General features: G+C 38.7%; 1 protein-coding gene across 1 annotated transcript in view; it reads right to left on the minus strand.

Annotated features, from left to right (window-relative positions):
• RBMS3 (RNA binding motif single stranded interacting protein 3) overlaps positions 1-18,700 on the minus strand; it is a gene marked incomplete at its 3' end in the record, with an annotated part of 509,930 nt that overhangs the window by 227,898 nt on the left and 263,332 nt on the right. The gene's annotated exons all lie outside the window — the stretch shown is intronic.

The raw sequence follows: 18,700 nt of genomic DNA on the forward strand, positions 1-18,700 counted from the left end.
CACAATCATTCACACATCAACAATTGGGATTAGTTTATGAGTACTTAACATGGATACAAAGAAGCAGTTATTTGTGAAAAATGTGAGGCTATTCTTGCTAATCATACAGGATATAAAGTAAAAATTCGAAAAACAGTTCAGGCTTAGTGATCCATCTCTCTCTCTCTCTCTCTCTCTCTCTCTCTCTCTCTCTCTCTCTCTCTCTCTCTCTCTCTCTCTCTCTCTCTCTCTCTCTCTCTCTCTCTCTCTCTCTCTCCTCTCTCTCTCCCTCTCCCTCTCCCTCTCCCTCTCCCTCTCTCTCTCTCTATCTTCTGATACTATAAGATCCCCTAAAATCACTGGAGGAGTTGTAAATGACAAAATGACAGCTATAAGTGAAACAACAGAAATATTATTAAAGATAAAGGTGAGTAGGAGGAAAACAAAGCAGCCCTAACAGCTACTATATCACCTAGCTTTTAGGCTTGGATTTTTTTTTTAATATATGTTTCATTTTGTGTTAACTTGGAGCTAGTCTTCCTGAAAGCCTGTCCCTAAAAGCACAGTATGTGTGGCTCCTAATGCACAGGAAATGTGATTAGCAGCCTGAGAAAGGCACAGAATTACTCCCATTCTGACTAGATTACTGGATAATTAGATTGGTGGCACTCTTCCCTGACTGGGCTGTCAGATTAAATCCTGCTGCTTTTCTTCAGATAACTGTCATGTTCTACAGTAACAAACAGAAACTGACAGAGGGTTTTTTTAATGTTCAAAGTATGCCTTTTCTTTTGTCAGTGAGCCAAAATGTTCACAGTATTTATTGATTCATTGAAAATATTAGGTTCTTTGATTAGTGCACCCCTGACAAGACAAACCTGATCAAAAAGATTATGGGAATTGATACATGGAAGCCACATATCTTTATGTACTTGTCAGCATTTCTATTTTATCAGGGAAGAATCCAACTGCAGTTCTAGAAGAACAAGAGGAAAAGTTTTGCTTACAAAATACGTTGTTCCATCTGACAATATGATTATTCTTTCTTACCAGTTCTTTCATATATATTAATAAGAAATTTCACATAGTAAAAAACTATGCTTTTCAGAAAGTGATACTCTTCATACTTTCTTTATTTGTGAAACTTTCTTCTTTTCTTTACTAGCTCCTTCTCTGTGAAACTTCCTGAATGATCCTATGTCCAGCATCAGTCCAAGATGGTTGACAGTGAAGGAAGGCAATAAATAGCATTGTAATAGTATCTGTTTTTCCAGGAATGGCCAATAACTTTATAAAGTTGTACAAAAATACCCCACAATGCTGAGAGTTCATTTCAAGAATTTTTAATATAAAAGAAAAAGAAAGAGACCCAGTCAGTTATTTCATGTTCCTAGTTAGGTAAGTGGCAACTTACTTTGGCCAACTTGCTGTGAGACAATTGAACAAATCAATTTAATCATTTAAAATAATTTTAATATAATTTTAATTTTTGTCATTATATTTCATTTTCTCTCTCCTTTGGCATCCTTATTTCTAATCATTAAAATATAATATACTACTAGTAACTTTATATTGGCTACTATAAGCTGTCCCTCTTAAATTAGCCCTTATAGTAAAGCTCATATTTCTTCAATATTAGTGTAACTCTTGTCCCGCAGTGAGTTGTCCCGCAGCAAGTTGGCCATGGCTATTTGTCCTACACAAGTTGGCTGCAGCAAGTTGGCTGTGGCAGGTTGGCCATGGTGAATCGGCCATGGTGAGTTGTCCTAGATCTTTTTTAAAAATGCCTATTTTACTATAACAATTTATTTTTTAAAAAATCATGGAGCTACCAGGATAAATTTTACTTACCCTAATTGATTGGTTTTATGCTGTCTAGTAGTTGTTGATTCTTAGTAACTACATAGGTAGATTTTCTACATGGCATTTCACTGGTGTTGTTCCTATATCTCAAATAATGGCACTTACCTTTTAGTAATTATTACCCAAGGTGCAGCACAATGAGACTACAAAAGTAATTAGTTATTGAAAATAGCACTTGCTCTGCTTCATCTGAACCAGAAACAAACGAATTAATATCTGGAAGCAATGGTCAGCTGGATAAGAACATATTGGCTGAATCTGAACATTCATTCATTCATTCACTTATTCATTCATTCTATATGACTGCCTAATTGTCAAGCAATATAAATTACTCCCATTGGCTCCATTATTGTAGGGCCAAAGCAGGATTAGCATTTACCATCTCCTTTTAGTAGTCTGACACCTTAACCATTGCCCAAGCCTCCATCCTTACAGATTATAATATGAATTAACTGCTAAAGCTAAAGCTCCTCTCGTCCGTGACTTGGTCGAGGGTGAGCAGGCGGACCTGGCTTGCATTACGGAAACTTGGTTGGGCCCAGAGGGCGGCGTTCCTCTGGTTGATCTTTGCCCACCAGGTTTCCGGGTGCTGCACCGGCCTCGGGCTCAGGGTAGGGGTGGGGGAGTGGCTGTTGTTATGAGGGAGACCTTGTGTCCACGGGAGGCCACCGTTCCCCAGATAGTCGGGTGTGAGTCTCTCTTTTTGAGATGCGGTCCTGGTGCGCAGTTGGGCTTGCTGCTGGTGTACCTTTCGCCTAGTCACGCAGCAGCAGCCCTGCCTGAGCTTCTCGATGTCCTCTCTGGGTTGGTGGTTGAGTTCCCGAAACTTATAGTTTTGGGGGACTTCAACCTACCATTGCTGGGAGGATCATCTGAGTTGGCTCGGGAGTTCATGGCTTCCATGACGGCCATGGACCTGACGCAAGTAATTTCGGGACCGACTCATGAGGGAGGCCACACCCTTGACCTAGTTTTCTTATCTGGACGGTGGTTAGATGATCTTGGTGGGGGCTCTCCAATTATTATGCCCCTGTCATGGACCGATCATCATCTCCTGCGGCTGGTCTTCCGTTTTGCCACCCCCCGCCGTGGGTGTTTGGAACCAATTAAATGGTACCGCCCCAGACGCTTAATGGATCCCCAGAGGTTCCAGGCGGCGCTGGGGTCCCCACCTGCCTCCCTTGCTCACAGCTCGGCAGATGCCTTAGTGGAAGCCTGGGAAAGGACGGCCACTGAGGCTCTTGACCGAGTTGTACCCCTGCGGCCCCTGACCCGGTGCAGATCCCGTCGAGCTCCATGGTTCTCTGCGGAGCTCCGGGAGATGAAGCGTCGGAGACGGGGCCTAGAGAGCGGTTGGAGGTCCAGCCGATCCGAATCCGACCGATTGCGACTAAGAGCCTACATTAGGTCTTATCTCGCTGCGATAAGGGAGGCGAGGTCTAACCACTTCGCCACCCTTATCGCGTCCGCAGATAATCGCCCGGCCGCCCTGTTTAGGGTGACTCGCTCCCTCCTAAATCAGGAGGTGAGGGAGGATCCCTTGCAGGGTCGTGCCGAGGAGTTTAACCAACATCTGTCGGACAAAATCGCTCGGATTCGGACCGGTCTGGACTCTGACTGGGCAGAGTCAGACGTTCAGGACGCGGGCGGTCTTGTCGATATCACCTGGGAGGAGTTTGATTCTGTGACTCCGGAGGAAGTGGACAGGATCATGGGGAGGCTGAGCACCACCACATGTTTATTGGACCCGTGCCCTTCCTGGCTGGTCTATGCAGCCCGGGAGAGGACACGCAGCTGGTTCCAGGCAGTTATATCGGCTTCTCTGAGTGAGGGTAGCTTCCCCGCCGTCTTGAAGGAGGCGGTGGTGAGGCCTCTCCTCAAGAAGCCTGCCTTGGACCCAGCTGTATTGAACAACTTTCGTCCTGTCTCCAACCTTCGCTTTCTTGCGAAGGTTGTTGAGAGTGTGGTGGCGCATCAGCTCCCTCTGGTCCTGGATGAAGCGGATTATCTAGACCCGTACCAATCGGGTTTCAGGCCCGGGCACAGCACGGAGACGGCATTGGTCGCGCTGGTGAATGATCTCTGGAGGGCTCGGGACAGGGGATATTCCTCTGTTCTAGTCCTATTAGACCTCTCGGCGGCTTTCGATACCATCGACCATGGTATCTTGCTGCGGCGTCTCAGGGGATTGGGAGTGGGAGGCACAGTCTTACAGTGGTTCTCCTCCTATCTCCAGGGACGTTCGCAGTCGGTGTTGGCAGGAGGGCAGAGGTCGACCGCGAGGTCTCTCATTTGTGGAGTTCCTCAGGGGTCGGTCCTCTCGCCTCTCCTGTTCAACATCTACATGAAACCGCTGGGTGAGATCATTCGTGGCTTTGGAGTTGGGTATCATCAGTACGCTGATGATACCCAACTTTTCCTTTCGACCCCAAACCACCCCAGTGATGCCCTCAACGTGATGTCCCGTTGCCTGGAGGCGGTTCGGGTCTGGATGGGGAGGAACAGACTTCAACTCAACCCCGACAAGACCGAGTGGCTTTGCATACCTTCATCCCGGGTTTATTCGGACATTCCACCTCTGGCTATGGGGGGTGAACTATTACCCCCCGTAGATAGGGCTCGCAACTTGGGAGTCCTCCTAGATTCACGGCTCACCTTGGAAGACCATATAGGAGCTGTGACTAGGGGGGCCTTCGCCCAGGTTCGCCTGGTGCGCCAGTTGCGGCCCTATCTTAGCCGGGATGATTTGTGCACGGTCACTCATGCGCTCGTGTCCTCTCGTCTGGACTACTGCAACGCTCTCTACATGGGGCTGCCCTTGGGGACCACCCGGAAGCTCCAACTGGTACAGAATGCAGCCGCGAGAGTTGTGTTGGGAGTCTCCCGATACTCCCACGTTACACCTCTGCTCCGTGAGCTGCATTGGTTGCCAGTTGTCTTCTGGGTGAGATTCAAGGTACTGGTAACGGTGTTCAAAGCCCTCCATGGCATGGGGCCGGAGTACCTTAGGGAACATCTGCTGCCGGCATCAAGCTCCCTGCGCCCTGTGCGTTCCCACAGAGAGGGCCTCCTCAGGGTGCCACCGATCAGAGAATGTCGATTGGTGGCCCCCAGGGGGAGATCCTTCTCTGTGGGCGCTCCGGAGCTGTGGAATCAGCTACCGGTAGAGCTCCGGATGGCGCCCGATCTTCGCTCCTTTCGTCGCGATCTCAAGACGTTTCTGTTTGTACAAGCCGGCCTAGCCTGATGGGGATTGGTGGGGTTGTTTTATTCTTTGGTGTCTTAATTTTATCTTGGGGTTTTTAGAATTGTATTCCAATTGTTTTAACTTGGGCAATCATTTAATCTCTTTTTAATGTTTGTATTTAGTATTTTATTCTGCCCTGTGAACCGCCCTGAGTCCTCAGGGAGAAGGGCGGTATATAAATATTATTAAATTAAATTAAATTAAATATAAATCCACTAGTAAATAATAACTGTAATCAGTATTTTGCAAACATATTCACCCTCCCTCCTTCCTTCCTCCCTCCTTCCCTTTCTGAATTTGATATTGTAATGAAAGAAAAGTTAGAAACATACAAAAAAGCACTTAAATTGTCCCCTTTTATTTTTTACCAGTTCTTTCATTCTTCTCTTGATGTATTCTTAACTTATTTAAACATTAATATTAATTTAAAATTTGAATTTTTGTAAACTTAACAATGATCATAGTTTTTTTTAATATCTTGAAACTCAACTGATGTTGATTCAGATTTTTTTGAAAATTGAAGAGACATTAATTTGGTCTGTTTTGGAGAGAGGAGCTCTTTTATGCATTACAGGCTCTGAAGTCTGGACTGGTCAGTTACCACTGCAGGCTGTCTGCCTGTTCTATGGGGAAAAGCCTCAGGCTTGCTACCTCAGCTTAACTGCAACAGCACAGGGTGCTTGAGGTTGCTGTAGAACAGGGAGCCTCTATCATGTGGTGCTCCTATTCCACAAGGACCACAGCGACACTTTGCTGTTGCAATTAAGATCAGGCAGTCCTGCTTGGGCAGGACTCTTTGTGAGTCACAAATCCAGAGTTTGGTGATTGGTGACTAAATGTATTATTATTTAGTTTTTAAAAATCTATGATACATTATGACTAAATATTTGTATATTCCTGCATAGATACCTAACATACTTATTTTTAACCAAGATAGTCCATCTGGCATTGGGTTAGACACTGGATGACGGAATTCTAGTCCCAACTAAAACATACATATTTCTCAATCTACAAACCACTAAATTAATGTTTTATGGCACTTCACATAACACAGTCTAATTTTCTATGTAACTATGTAGTGTATTATTTTTTGCATAATATTTTGTTATGTAATTATAACATACTGCCCAAATAAATGTGTATATAATTTTTGAATCATCAATGGTCTTCATAACCTGTTTTCCTTGTTACCTTCTGGGAGAAGGCTCCGTGGCATCATAGCAGAACATCCAGATTCAGCCACAGTTTCGTTCCATACAGTATAAACCTTGTGAACTCTCAAGCTTCCTCCTTCCTTTATATATTCAAGATGGGCAGTGTTTAATATTCATATGTTATTGATATGTAGGGGTGTAGGTCTATACATATATTGTATATAGTATGTATATGTTGTATATAGTATGTTTAGGTGTGTATCATATATGTGTTCCACTTTGAGAGCAGGCAACTAAATTTCATTTTTGATGTGTGTCGTTGTGCCCACAGTAAAAAATGACAATAAAGGTTATCTTATCTTATCTTGCCTTGCCTTATTTTAAAATAGCTACAATTCAAAAAAACCTAATGCTCTTAGGGTCATCTTCAGGAAAAAAGTAAAATGTTGCGGGGAACAGTGTAAATCAACCTAAATTAATTTTAACCAAAGCGAGTTACTACTGTCATTCTGTTCTTTTATAGGTCTCACCAAAAACTTGTTAGTATGAATAAAGCAAATCTAGTATTGCACTAAATCCATTATTAAATTAGAAACAGATGCAGAGGTGGTTTTTTTTAACGTGTGTGAAGGGTTAGGCTTAGGGTCTAAATACAAACTGAACTTTGAAGATTTTCAATCTAAAGCAGATCAAATCATGTTCCTTTCCAGTGCATTTTATTCTATAATCTAATTTACTAATCTAGTTGAAATGTTAATATGTATTGCTAGTTCACATAAGATATGCCATATGCTAAATAAATATTCTATAATATTTGCATTTTCAGTTGTTCTAACAACTGAAGACAACAAAAGGGACTAATTAACTATTACAGTTTATAAAGGTTTGCAGAAAACTGTATGCTGCTGTGAGAAATAGCAGGGCCAAGGTAGGTGTATGTTTATTAGCAGTAGGTGGTCCCTGCTCTGCAAAATTACTTACCTAACTAGGAAGACAAAATTGCATTGCACTTAAAGTGCTGTAGCATAAATGGTTTTTGCCATTAATGCTGACCACCTTCATGCTGTGGCTCTCTACAACAGCAAATAGATTCTGAATCCCTTTCTACTATGAAAAAAGCAATGTTCCTCTATATTCCCATGAGCTTCTCTCAGACATTCCATGCTGATATATTTATGTAATCTATACCCTGATCAATAAGCAGTAAAATGCATGATGAGGAAGGAGTGATTAAGATATCTGTGCTTGAAGTCTCTGGATGTCCTCGCAGAGTGAGTGATTTTAATGTCTCATCTTTTAGGAAGAATTTTCAAAAATAGGCCGAGGCTGGGAAGATTCCCCCCCCCCATTTTAATGCAAACTCATCTGATTTCATTTCCAGAACCTGTAGGCATATATTTGTGGGAGATGACCAGGCTGAACTGGAAGGAAGGATCAAATGCATCATCAGTCTTAAGAATCTTCGCACCCATAAGGGATCTAAGTCTCTTGAATTCTTGAATTTGGAATTCTTTCGACTCTTATCTGCCACCCATTTGCTTTGACCGTCCGTGCTGCAATAAACCTATATTCATTTGAACTGATTTCCTGCGATTATTATTTGCTATTCAATATTTTACTATTCATTTTACTAGAAATGTCCATTTACAAATAAAAAGTGTATCAAGAAATACATGTATGTTTTTCAAGTTCTACCTTTCCTCCTAAAGCTTAAAGTACTGATGGTCTTAAAATGGGTCATCACAAGACCAAACTGATTTCAACCTATTTTGTGATAGTCATTAAGTGAATCATCAATAAGTTAATAAGTCAATGTGCAGTTGTTTGGTGAATACCATGGTCATTAAACAAACTCATTGTTTGATGTGGAGTGTTTTTGCAAAATTTGGAAATAAATGCTGGTTTTAGGCAAAAACGTTGTAAATGGTGATCATGTGACTGCAGGACATGACCAAACAGTCATAAATATGGGCCACTTGCAGAGTTTGGGGGGGGGGAAGTCACATATGATCACATGACTGGAGGAGATGGAACTTCAGAATTGGGTTGTAATTACCTTTAAATGATCACTAAGCAAACAGTTGTAAATCAAGGATTGCATGTATTGTTCATTCCTCCTGTTCTCCCCCCAACTTCCTATGAAATAGATTAGACTGATTACATGTAGACTGAGAAATAATCATTGAGTTTCCATGACTGAAAGTTCATTTGGCTACAGCTAATTGGTTATGACCTATAAAGCCCTAAATGGCATGGGTCCGGGTTACTTACGGGAGCACCTGCTGCCGGCATCAACTTCCCTTCATCCAGTGCGCTCCCACAGAGAGGGCCTCCTTAGGGTGCCGTCAAAGAGTGTCGACTGGCGGCCCCCAGGGGGAGGGCGTACTCTGTGGGCGCGCCAGACCTTTGGAACCGTCTACCGGTTGAGCTCCAGATGGCTCCCAACCTTCGCTCCTTCCGACGGGACCTAAAAACACATTTATTTGAACAAGCCAGCCTGGTCTGATGGATTTAGGGGTATTTTATAGTTTTGTATTAATTTATTGAATAGGGCTGTAGTATTTAATATTTTTAATTTTTGTACATTGTATTTTATTGTATTGCCCTGTACACCGACCTGAGTCCTTCGGGAGAAGGGCAGTATATAAATTAAATTAAATAAATAAATACATTAAATAAATAAGCTTACTGTAAAGTCATGGCTAAACACTACATTCTACCTTAACTGTGTTCAGGAAGCTACTAAACATACTATTCTCCAAGACTTTACAGCACAGGTTGAATCCTGCCAGATGGTATTTGGATTACATATTGTTTTGGGGGATGTTCATGATTTCTTTTTGTCTTTTGTAACTTTTTACTTTTTACTTGTAAACTGCCCATAGTCATTTGGAGTCAGACAATCTGTAAATTGGGTTGAATGAATATATGGCACACAGGTTATTCTAAATAAGAAAAAGTATAGAAATGTTAACAATACTAGCATAAATAGCTAATTTGGGACCTATACAATGTTCTTTGAAATTCTCCCTGTGCTTTTGATTCTTCAAACAGTACTTCTATGTCAAATGCATAGTAATATCTCAGGTTAAAACTGTATAATACCAAACCACATGATTTTTTTCAGCTTTCCACAATCAACTAAGAACCAAACCAAGACAATGACATTACTTTCTTATAATTGGCAATCCCTGGGTTATGTAACTCCTGATTTTTGTAATTCTGATGCTACATAACAAGTGGGGAGCGAAATCTTGCTTACCATTTTTGTACATGTCTAAAATGGCAGCTGTCAGTTTTATTCATTTAAGAAATGACCATGAAAATTGGGCATCTTATTTGCATCTATATAATGGACATAACTGAAAGATATGTAAATGTAATGCTGAGGACTGAATGACAGTTTACTAAAAACCCCGACAGATATTATATGTACAGTTGGTTATACTCTGTACTGTTATAGGCTGTATTTTAGGTTTTTGTTATTTCTTTCTGTAATATAAGATAATACTAATAGTAGTGTTGTAGCTAGGGAAGTTGAATCATGTCCACTTTTGTTTTAAAATGTATATTTAATAAAATTTTCTAAAAAAAAAAAGAAAGAAAATTGGGCATGCAAAAGTTCCTGGAATATGATCTTTGCATAAACTGGGGATTGACTGAATGTATGATATTGATCTATACCTGGGAGATTACACAATCTGAAGTATAGTATGATATGAAATAAATAAATAGACCGCAACATAAAATAGATGATTTGTTTTGGTATGTTTATCTGTATCAACAGATAGCAGATATTATTGTAGCAGTGGAAACACTTTCCACCTCAGTCATAGATGCTATGGTATTTTGCTATCATATGTAATCTATATACATTCATCAGCTATCTACAAAAAAGTCTGGCAGGCATAAATGAGGTTAGTGGATTAGTGCCAGGCAGGAGAATTTGATATTTTTAATATTATGCAATGGATAAAATGTAGCGCTTAGCTGCTAGATAAATTAAATAAGGTTTTCAGTCACAATATTATTTGCTTTTTCTTACTATGCCTCAAACACAAAACTTTTAAAAACTAATGACCAAATGCCTTTTCTTTTATTTTCATTTCCTATAATGCTCTTTCACTTGATTATAAAATGAATAACAATATTTAAAGGTGCAGAAAACTTATCCAAATGTCTGTAACAAAAAATAGATGTATGACCTTATTAAATTACTATTTACAGGTAGAAACAGTAGAGACACCTAGAAATTATTTGTGGATCAAGAGAGGATTTTAAAGGGTATGAGAAAACTGTGATTGTAAATTCATTTAATGCCATATTCATTTTTTTATCTAAAACACCACTGACAGATCCTGATTTACATAGAACCAATGGTTTCTTTTTAACTCTGAGTAGATCTTATAGCCATTTTATATAGTTCTATTTACCTCATTTGATTTACTGCTAACACAGTAGACATCTTCTCAACAATGTTAGATCTGTAGCAAAATTATAAAGAACACATTAAAAAAATTATGCCACCTTTTTCAAAGAAGATAGCAAGGGAAAGATTAGGCAGAGATTAAGTGACTTTCCCAAGGGCACAGGAAGTGATTCATATAATGACATCTGAATGTGGATAAGTAAGTGATCAGATTCTTACCTGCAAAGAGAGATTCTCAGCTGCAAAGAAGCAAGAATATAAAACAACTTTGCCCAAGAATCCTTTGAGAATACACCAGTGAGATATGCAATGGCACTGGATAGAGTCAGTGCTATTTCTACTTTTCTCTAATCAAAACTGTCGCAATCACTTTTTCATAGCATATTGGTTATGCTTAGATAGAGGTGTATGGTCAAGAAGGAATACGAAAGAAGAGATTACAACAAAGGAAGTATGTTGAAATGGTGAAGAAGGATAAGGGTAAAGTTAAATAACACCAAATATGAATATAAGGACAAATAAAAAATTGAAGGATTGGTCAAGAGGAAAAGGAGAGCTAGATGCACTTGAACGGAAAGCAATATGGTAAAATTAGCTACTGTATATTTTCTTCCCTTTTCTTATTTCCTGCCTTTAATTTAATTTAATTTAATTGACATTGCTTTGTATTCTTTCTTATATTCCTTATTCCTGTGATGTGTCCATTTGTACTTGCAAATTCTCTCTCCCTCTCCATATTTAATTCCAAAAGTCGTGTACTGAAGTGGTCTGAACACAAATTTTGTTTCAGCAATCAAAGCATTCTCCAAAATGGGACATAATTAAGGACTAGGAAAGGTGGAGAGAATGCTTACGTATGGATGAATATATGAAAGAGAATAATTCTGAAAGAAACAACTTATAGGAATTGGTTTCATCAACCTCCTGTGATAATATTTCTATTTCTCTTTGGCTTAACTAATGATAACAAAAGAAAATAAAAACATTGTTATTTTTTTGCTACTGCTCTCCAAGTTCTTGCAAATTGATCATATGATTTGTGCAATCAATACAGTCTCTCATACGGCAACGTAGCTGTATTAATAGGGTTGGTATCTTGGCAAGCCAAACTACTATTCTATAATAGCACTGTCGTGTCCTGGCTACTGTAACAATGGCATACGCTGTTGTGATTCCATGCCAGCCAGTGGACCCAGCAGCTGAATCCGGGGAATCAGAGGAGGAAGAGGAGGGGCCTGGAGAGCCATCACAGTTGGAGGAAGGCTCTGATGAGCTCCAGGGTTTACAATCTGATGAAGAGCCTGGCCCCTCCACTCGTGCTCAGGCTGACACCTAACTGTGATGGGAAGCTGAATCAAACTATGATGTCACAGCTGGAAGACATCACAGACACTCGCAAACGCAGACAGGCAACAAGAGCAGGACAGAGGAGGCAATGGGACAACTCCAAGGGAGAAAGAGAAGGCATTGAGAAGCCATGCTTTGGGGCTGCATAATAAAAAGGGAAGGTGTGAGCGGTGCTGGTTGCTGAAGGCAACCGTTTGCAAAGGACTCAAGTTTCATGGAATCATGTTCTGTTTGCCTTGCCTGTGAACAATTGGGACAATTCTCCGTTTGAATCATGTTTTGTTTGCCTTTGCTTTTGGGACATTTTGCAGATCTGTAAATAATAATAAACGGGTTTTGTTTTTCCTGCATTTGCAGCCTACTTGTTAAAAGAGGGTTTGTCCATGTGAGTTAACAAGGACTCACATAGGCTGGGACAGAACATATGATGATGATGATGATGATGATGATGATGATGATGATGATGATGATAATAATAATAATAATAATAATAATAATAATAATAACAACAATAACAAAAAACAACAACAAATGTTTTGCAAAATAATTGCTGTTGCTGTTCTAGTTATACTTTTTCCTTTACAATCTATTTCAATCATTTTCTTGTTAGACTTGCTATGGTACTTGACTGACCTATCCTGAGAGTACATTAGGTTTTATTGATATAGAGCAGGGGTGTCAAACTGCCAGCCTGTGGGCCGGTTGCATCATGCAGATGCTGTGCTCACTCCAGCAATGCAAAAAAAGTTGTGATATGTCTCAACATGTCACATGACATGGTGAGTTTGACACCCATGACATAGAGGTAGACTACAATTGAGCCCAAAATTTCTGTTGCTGAGAGAAACATTTGTCAAGTGAGTTTTGCTCCTTTTTATTACTTTTCTTACCACATTTGTTAAGTGAACCACTGTAGTTGTTAATTTAGTAACACAGTTGTTAAGTGAATCTGGCTTCCCCGTTGACTTTGCTTGTCAGAAGGTTGCAAAAAGTGTTCACATGACTGCAGGACATGGCAATGTCATAAATATGAACCAGTTGCAAAGCATCTGAATTTTGATCATGTGACTATGGCGATGCTGCAATGTTATAAGTATGAAAAATAGTCGTAAGTCCCTTTTTTCTGTACCGTTGTAACTTCAAATGGTCACTAAATAAAGTTGTAAGTCGAGGACTACCTGTACACTGAGAGCTTATGTACTGGAGACAAATTCCTTGGGTGCCTAATCACCCTTGGTCAATAAAGAATTCTATTCTATTCTATTCTATTCTATTCTATTCTATTCTATTCTATTCTATTCTATTCTATTCTATTCTATTCTATTCTATTCTATTCTATTCTATTCTATTCTATTCTATTCTATTCTATTCTATTCTATTCTATTCTATTCTATTCTATTCCATTCCATTCCATTCCATTCCATTCCATTCTCATTTGCACAGCTGTTGTGTTATTACTGCAAGTTTGGAATCAGATTTTTTTAAAACAAAAATTTATTTATTTAAATATTTTTATTCCAATAGACTTAGAAAACCATATATAATTACTTTGATTTATTTGTATCCTGCCTTTATTATTTTTACAAATACCTCTAAAACTGTAAATATGAGGAATAATAAACCTTCCTCCACAAACATAGATGAATTTTAACTCATTTATCAACATTCTAAAAATTTCAACGTTTATTTTCATATATTTAAAAACATTTTAGGTGTATAAAATCACAAATATTTAATGCAATCAGTACACATCACAAAATTTTTACATATCTGTATTGATATGTTAGGACCCTAGAGAAATAAGCAAATTTATGCCAATTAATCATGTTACCAGACTCCTTCAAAAATACTGTTCTATTTTTTATAAAATTAGGTAGGGTACTGATCCATATTTTTCAAAATACCAATATAGAAAAATATTCTCATACTCCACCAATGCAATATTTTTATGTCTAATTATTGCCTTACTGTGGTGGCCAGAGGATCAAGCATCATATTAAATAACAGAGATGAAAGTGGGCAGCCCTGATGGGTACAACATTGTAACTCAAAAAAGTCTGAACTAATTCAGTCTGTTATAACTATGGAGTAGGGTTGATAATCATAAATCTCAATCCACTGAAAAAGTCCAGTGAAAGTTGTATTAAATCATCACTTGCTTTAAGAATTTAATCTGAACTAAATTGTGCTGTTATATCAGCTATAAAGTATTATGTGGGGCATATTGTGCTGCCACCATGTGGTCACTTGGGAACTACAACATTTATGTTAATCTGTTCAGCCAATCCCTCCCATTTTGTGACATGCTTCCTCCTTCTTCTTAACCCTGAATGTTCTATCACTTCCTGGGCACCATTCACATGCGGTCTGCTCTCATGGTAGGACCATTACTGTCTTTGACCTTGAAATACCATCCATTTCATCATCTACTACATCTTGTCTGCTGTAATCTTCTCTGCATGCAAATAAAGATCCTCGTGGATGATAAAAAGGTAATTTCATGAGTTCAGCTATCTGGCAAGACTGTCAGCAGTGATTGTATCCACTTATACAGGCCAGGCACAGGGGTCTCAGCAAGGGGGTACATCATTAAACAACAGTTGGAGTCAGAATACAAATCAAAAGACTTTTGCAGTATCTATGCATTGTAATATAGTAAACCTCATTCTATCCTTGGTTATATCCAATATAAAAATTAATAACTATTAAATGTGATGCGTGATGATTTTTTAATGAATCCCGAATGTAAAGGTTTCATTCTATATGGTAAGATCTTTTTTAACTGACTATCCAATATGGTATTTAAGATCGTTTGTCTTTTGTTAATTAATGAAATGGGTCTATGATTATCAAAAAATGGGATTCTTATCTAGTTTTAAAATGCACTTTATCTATGCTCATAAAGAGAATGATGGCAAAAGCTATTCTTATACCATTTTCACTGTCAAACAAAGATCAAAATTCATCACATGTTACAAATGCTTTAATATTTAATGCAGTTAAAACAGGAGGCTACAGTATGTGGAACAGAAACGCTTCAAATTTAATTGGATGAATATATGCACAAGCACGAAACCGAAGACACCAGTCTGAAGATGACAAGGGGACCTCATCGAAACATCGCCAAGACTCAATCCTACATGGGAAAAGACCCAAATACGCCAAGATCTACATATATATGTGTGTGTGTATACATACATACATACATATATATACATATATATATATATATATATATATATATATATATATATATATATATATATATATATATACACACACACATATACATATATTTGTTTTCTGAGGTTTTCGCGGGTGTTTGTATGTGGATCTTTGGTCATTCGGGTTTTTCCCCGCGTAGAGTTGAAGGTGTAGGAACGACGTTTCGATGGAATCCCATCCGGATGACGGATGGGATTCCGTCGAAACGTCGCTCCTACACCTTCAACTCTACGCGGGAAAAAACCCGAATGACCAAAGATCCATATACATATATACATACATATACACATATACATACATATATATATATATATATATATATATATATATATATATATATATATATATATATATATATATATATATATATATATATATATATATATATATATATATATATATATATATATATATATATATATATATATATATATATAACACACATATACATATACATACATATACATGTGTGTGTGTGTGTTTGTGTTAAATCTTTGTTAACTATTTAGATTACCTTGCTAGGCCCCAAACATGGGAGAAATCTTATTTCCTGTTTCAGCCTAACCCAAGGCCATCCACAGGCAGTGGTCACAGTAGTGACAGCTCATATTTGTGTAAATATTTTTGGATTGCTAACAAAGAATTAAAGGGAGACTGATATGCATTTCAAACTTATTTGTTCTCATCAGTCAGCCATATGTGTAACACATATCTCCCTTGCTTCTCAGCTAACAAAATGAGAAAGAGCCTGTGGCCTAGAGGTTAAAAAATCTGCCTAATGTGCAATCAGCCTAGGTTCAAATCTCAGAAGGGTATGGCTGTCTGATGAGAACAAATGTTTGAAATGCAATATATAAGAATTACAGGAGAATAACCCAGAGTCAGTTCGTAGCATATGATACAAATCTAACTTAATCTATTAACAAGGGATCCAATAGTCTATACAAGAAATCCAGTTGCTACAAAGAATATTCTCTAGAAATTCAATTTAGGGTCAGTTATGAAAAATACAGGAACAGCTATACTATAAGATTTTGACTGTGGCTCATGAAGCGTGATAGATTTTCTTTTAGCACCAATGTTATTGATATAACATGTTCTATCCTACAGCCTAAAGCTTTCACAACAACTCAGCTATAATCTTCAGATGTCTTAAGTTTCAGAGGCTATTAAGAGCCTTTCACTAGACTTTTTCTTCCCAAAACGCTTGAAATTAGACCCTTGTATTTCATTCTGCTTTTTAACTTAAAGCTCAGCACCACCTGTTCCTATAGGAGCATGTTCAATCATATGAAATATTTATATTGTTCTTATTTTCTATAAAATTCAATACAATATATAATCATAAATAACATCAATTAATTTTAGAAATAGCAGAAAATTTGATAAAGATAACATGATTATAAACCAATGGCTGTTCTAAAAACAAAGAGTAGCTAACATCTAATGAGTTGTTCTTTGGAAGTGAGTCAGATCTTCCTTGGAAGAGAGTTCTAGAACCTAGGCTACAGTCACAGCTAGACAGAGAGATACTTGTGGAATGTGCAAGAAGGCCTCTCAGAAGGATCTCAACAAATGGGAAAATACAGATCTTCTAAAATAGTCAGAGCTTTAAATTTAACAACAGCAATTTGATTTGTATTCAAACAAATCAAGCTAATATAGCTATTTCATTAAGCTAATGCAGCTGTTTCATTACGAAAACCACAAACTTGCTATATGCAGCTATTTTAATAAACAGAACTCTTCCGGGCAGGGAAGAGGCAGGCCGAGGCAACATGCAGCGGTGGGGATGCCTCCGGGTTCCTGGAGAAATGGCTACGGGAGGGGTGCCAATGCTGCCAGCAAGAGCACTGGCTACAGTCGCTTGGGGAGGGGTAAATAGTGCCCCCTCTGACCGGTCCGGGCCCACTCACCTATAGATGGGAGGGCAGGTGAGTGCAGGGCACAGCGAGAGAAACCACCGCCTCTACTGCCACCAAGACCCAGGCAGCCGGATCCACAGTTACATCCACCACCACCCCCCGGGCTAGCAGAGGCAGCAGCGGAGCAGGGCGAGGGGAGACCTACCAGGCAGGGAAGAGGTGGGCCTGGGGCACCCCGAGACTGGCTGCCCTTACCCGTGCAGCAGGTAGAAAAGAAAGCCTGGTCCTCCCGTCTCTTCCTCCGCTGCCACCACATGCAGTCTGAGGAAGCAAAGAAGTTTGTGGGCAGTCCCACAAACCAATCAATTCAAACTTCACGAGGTGTTTTTTTTTTGTCAGAAGTTTGAACTGATTGGTTGAACTTTTTTAGTCCCACTTTTTTTCGGAACTGCACATGGCGGAGGAGGATTGGGAGCCGCAAGAGATGGCTCCGGAGCTGCGGGTTGCCGACCTGTGCTCTACCCTGTCCTTTCCAGGGCACCTAGAGACTCTCCTCCCCCACACACTTGTACACAATTACACATGATTCATTCATGAAGAAAAAGTGCATGTATTCATTCATGTACATGTCACTGCGTGTTTTTTAGTTTTGCCAGCTTTGCTCATTCCTAAGTGTACATCTCTTTCTGCTCTGCACCTGTGTATTATCTTATCATGTAACCATAGTGACTCCAGCTATGTCCAGCCAATGTTTTGGTTTTAAACAGTGTTGTGCGCATGCCTAAAAAAAGTTCTCACAGTTACTACCTTACTTTGTTCTTCTGCCTGATGAGAGAATGTAGTCAGTCTAGGTCTTTTGTTTTCTCATTAAACAAAATACATAATTTCTTTATTATACAGAAGAAAATCCAGAGAGGTTTTATTCTACGTTGGCTACAATATTATGTTTGCTATTGTTTTGGTTGCATTAATTCTTTAAATATATGGAGATATTTGTACAAATAAATCTTTAAATATATACCAACTGAGAAATCTTAGTGAAACGTATGGAATGCCTTCACTGAAAATAATGCTAAATATCATAAAAGTTAATCTCTGTAATTGGCTCTTTATTTAGCATGCAGTGATATTTAGGTACACATGTATATATTTATCTAAAGCTACTCGAAATTAAGTATATGCATTATTATTTTACTAAATCTCAGTCCACTATAACATGTGATGTAAAATCGGAACAAGATTTTGTTGGTCTGAGTTGTAGTTGAAAAATACTACAAAATTATACTATAAAGGTTATCAAAAGGTTGATGAAGGTAGAAGTAGAAGACTAAGTTATGCAGGAACTCATTATTCTTGCTCCTAAAAAATAAAATTATTAAGGAAGTTGTAATAAGTGGTGGGGAGTATGGATTTTAATGTGTAATTCTGGATAATGATTGATTAATTGATTAATTAATTCTATGTCGTAGAAAAACTTGGAAAATTCTTCCTTTAAATATTTACAGTAACTAATGGAAGAAATTGTTAGAAAAAGCATGATTTTTAAGAATTAAGATGATGAACATTCACAGCATTAATTAAAATATATGTC

Source organism: Vipera berus (genome assembly GCF_964194415.1).
Source record: "Vipera berus genome assembly, chromosome: Z".
In the NCBI taxonomy this organism is placed as follows: domain Eukaryota; kingdom Metazoa; phylum Chordata; class Lepidosauria; order Squamata; family Viperidae; genus Vipera; species Vipera berus.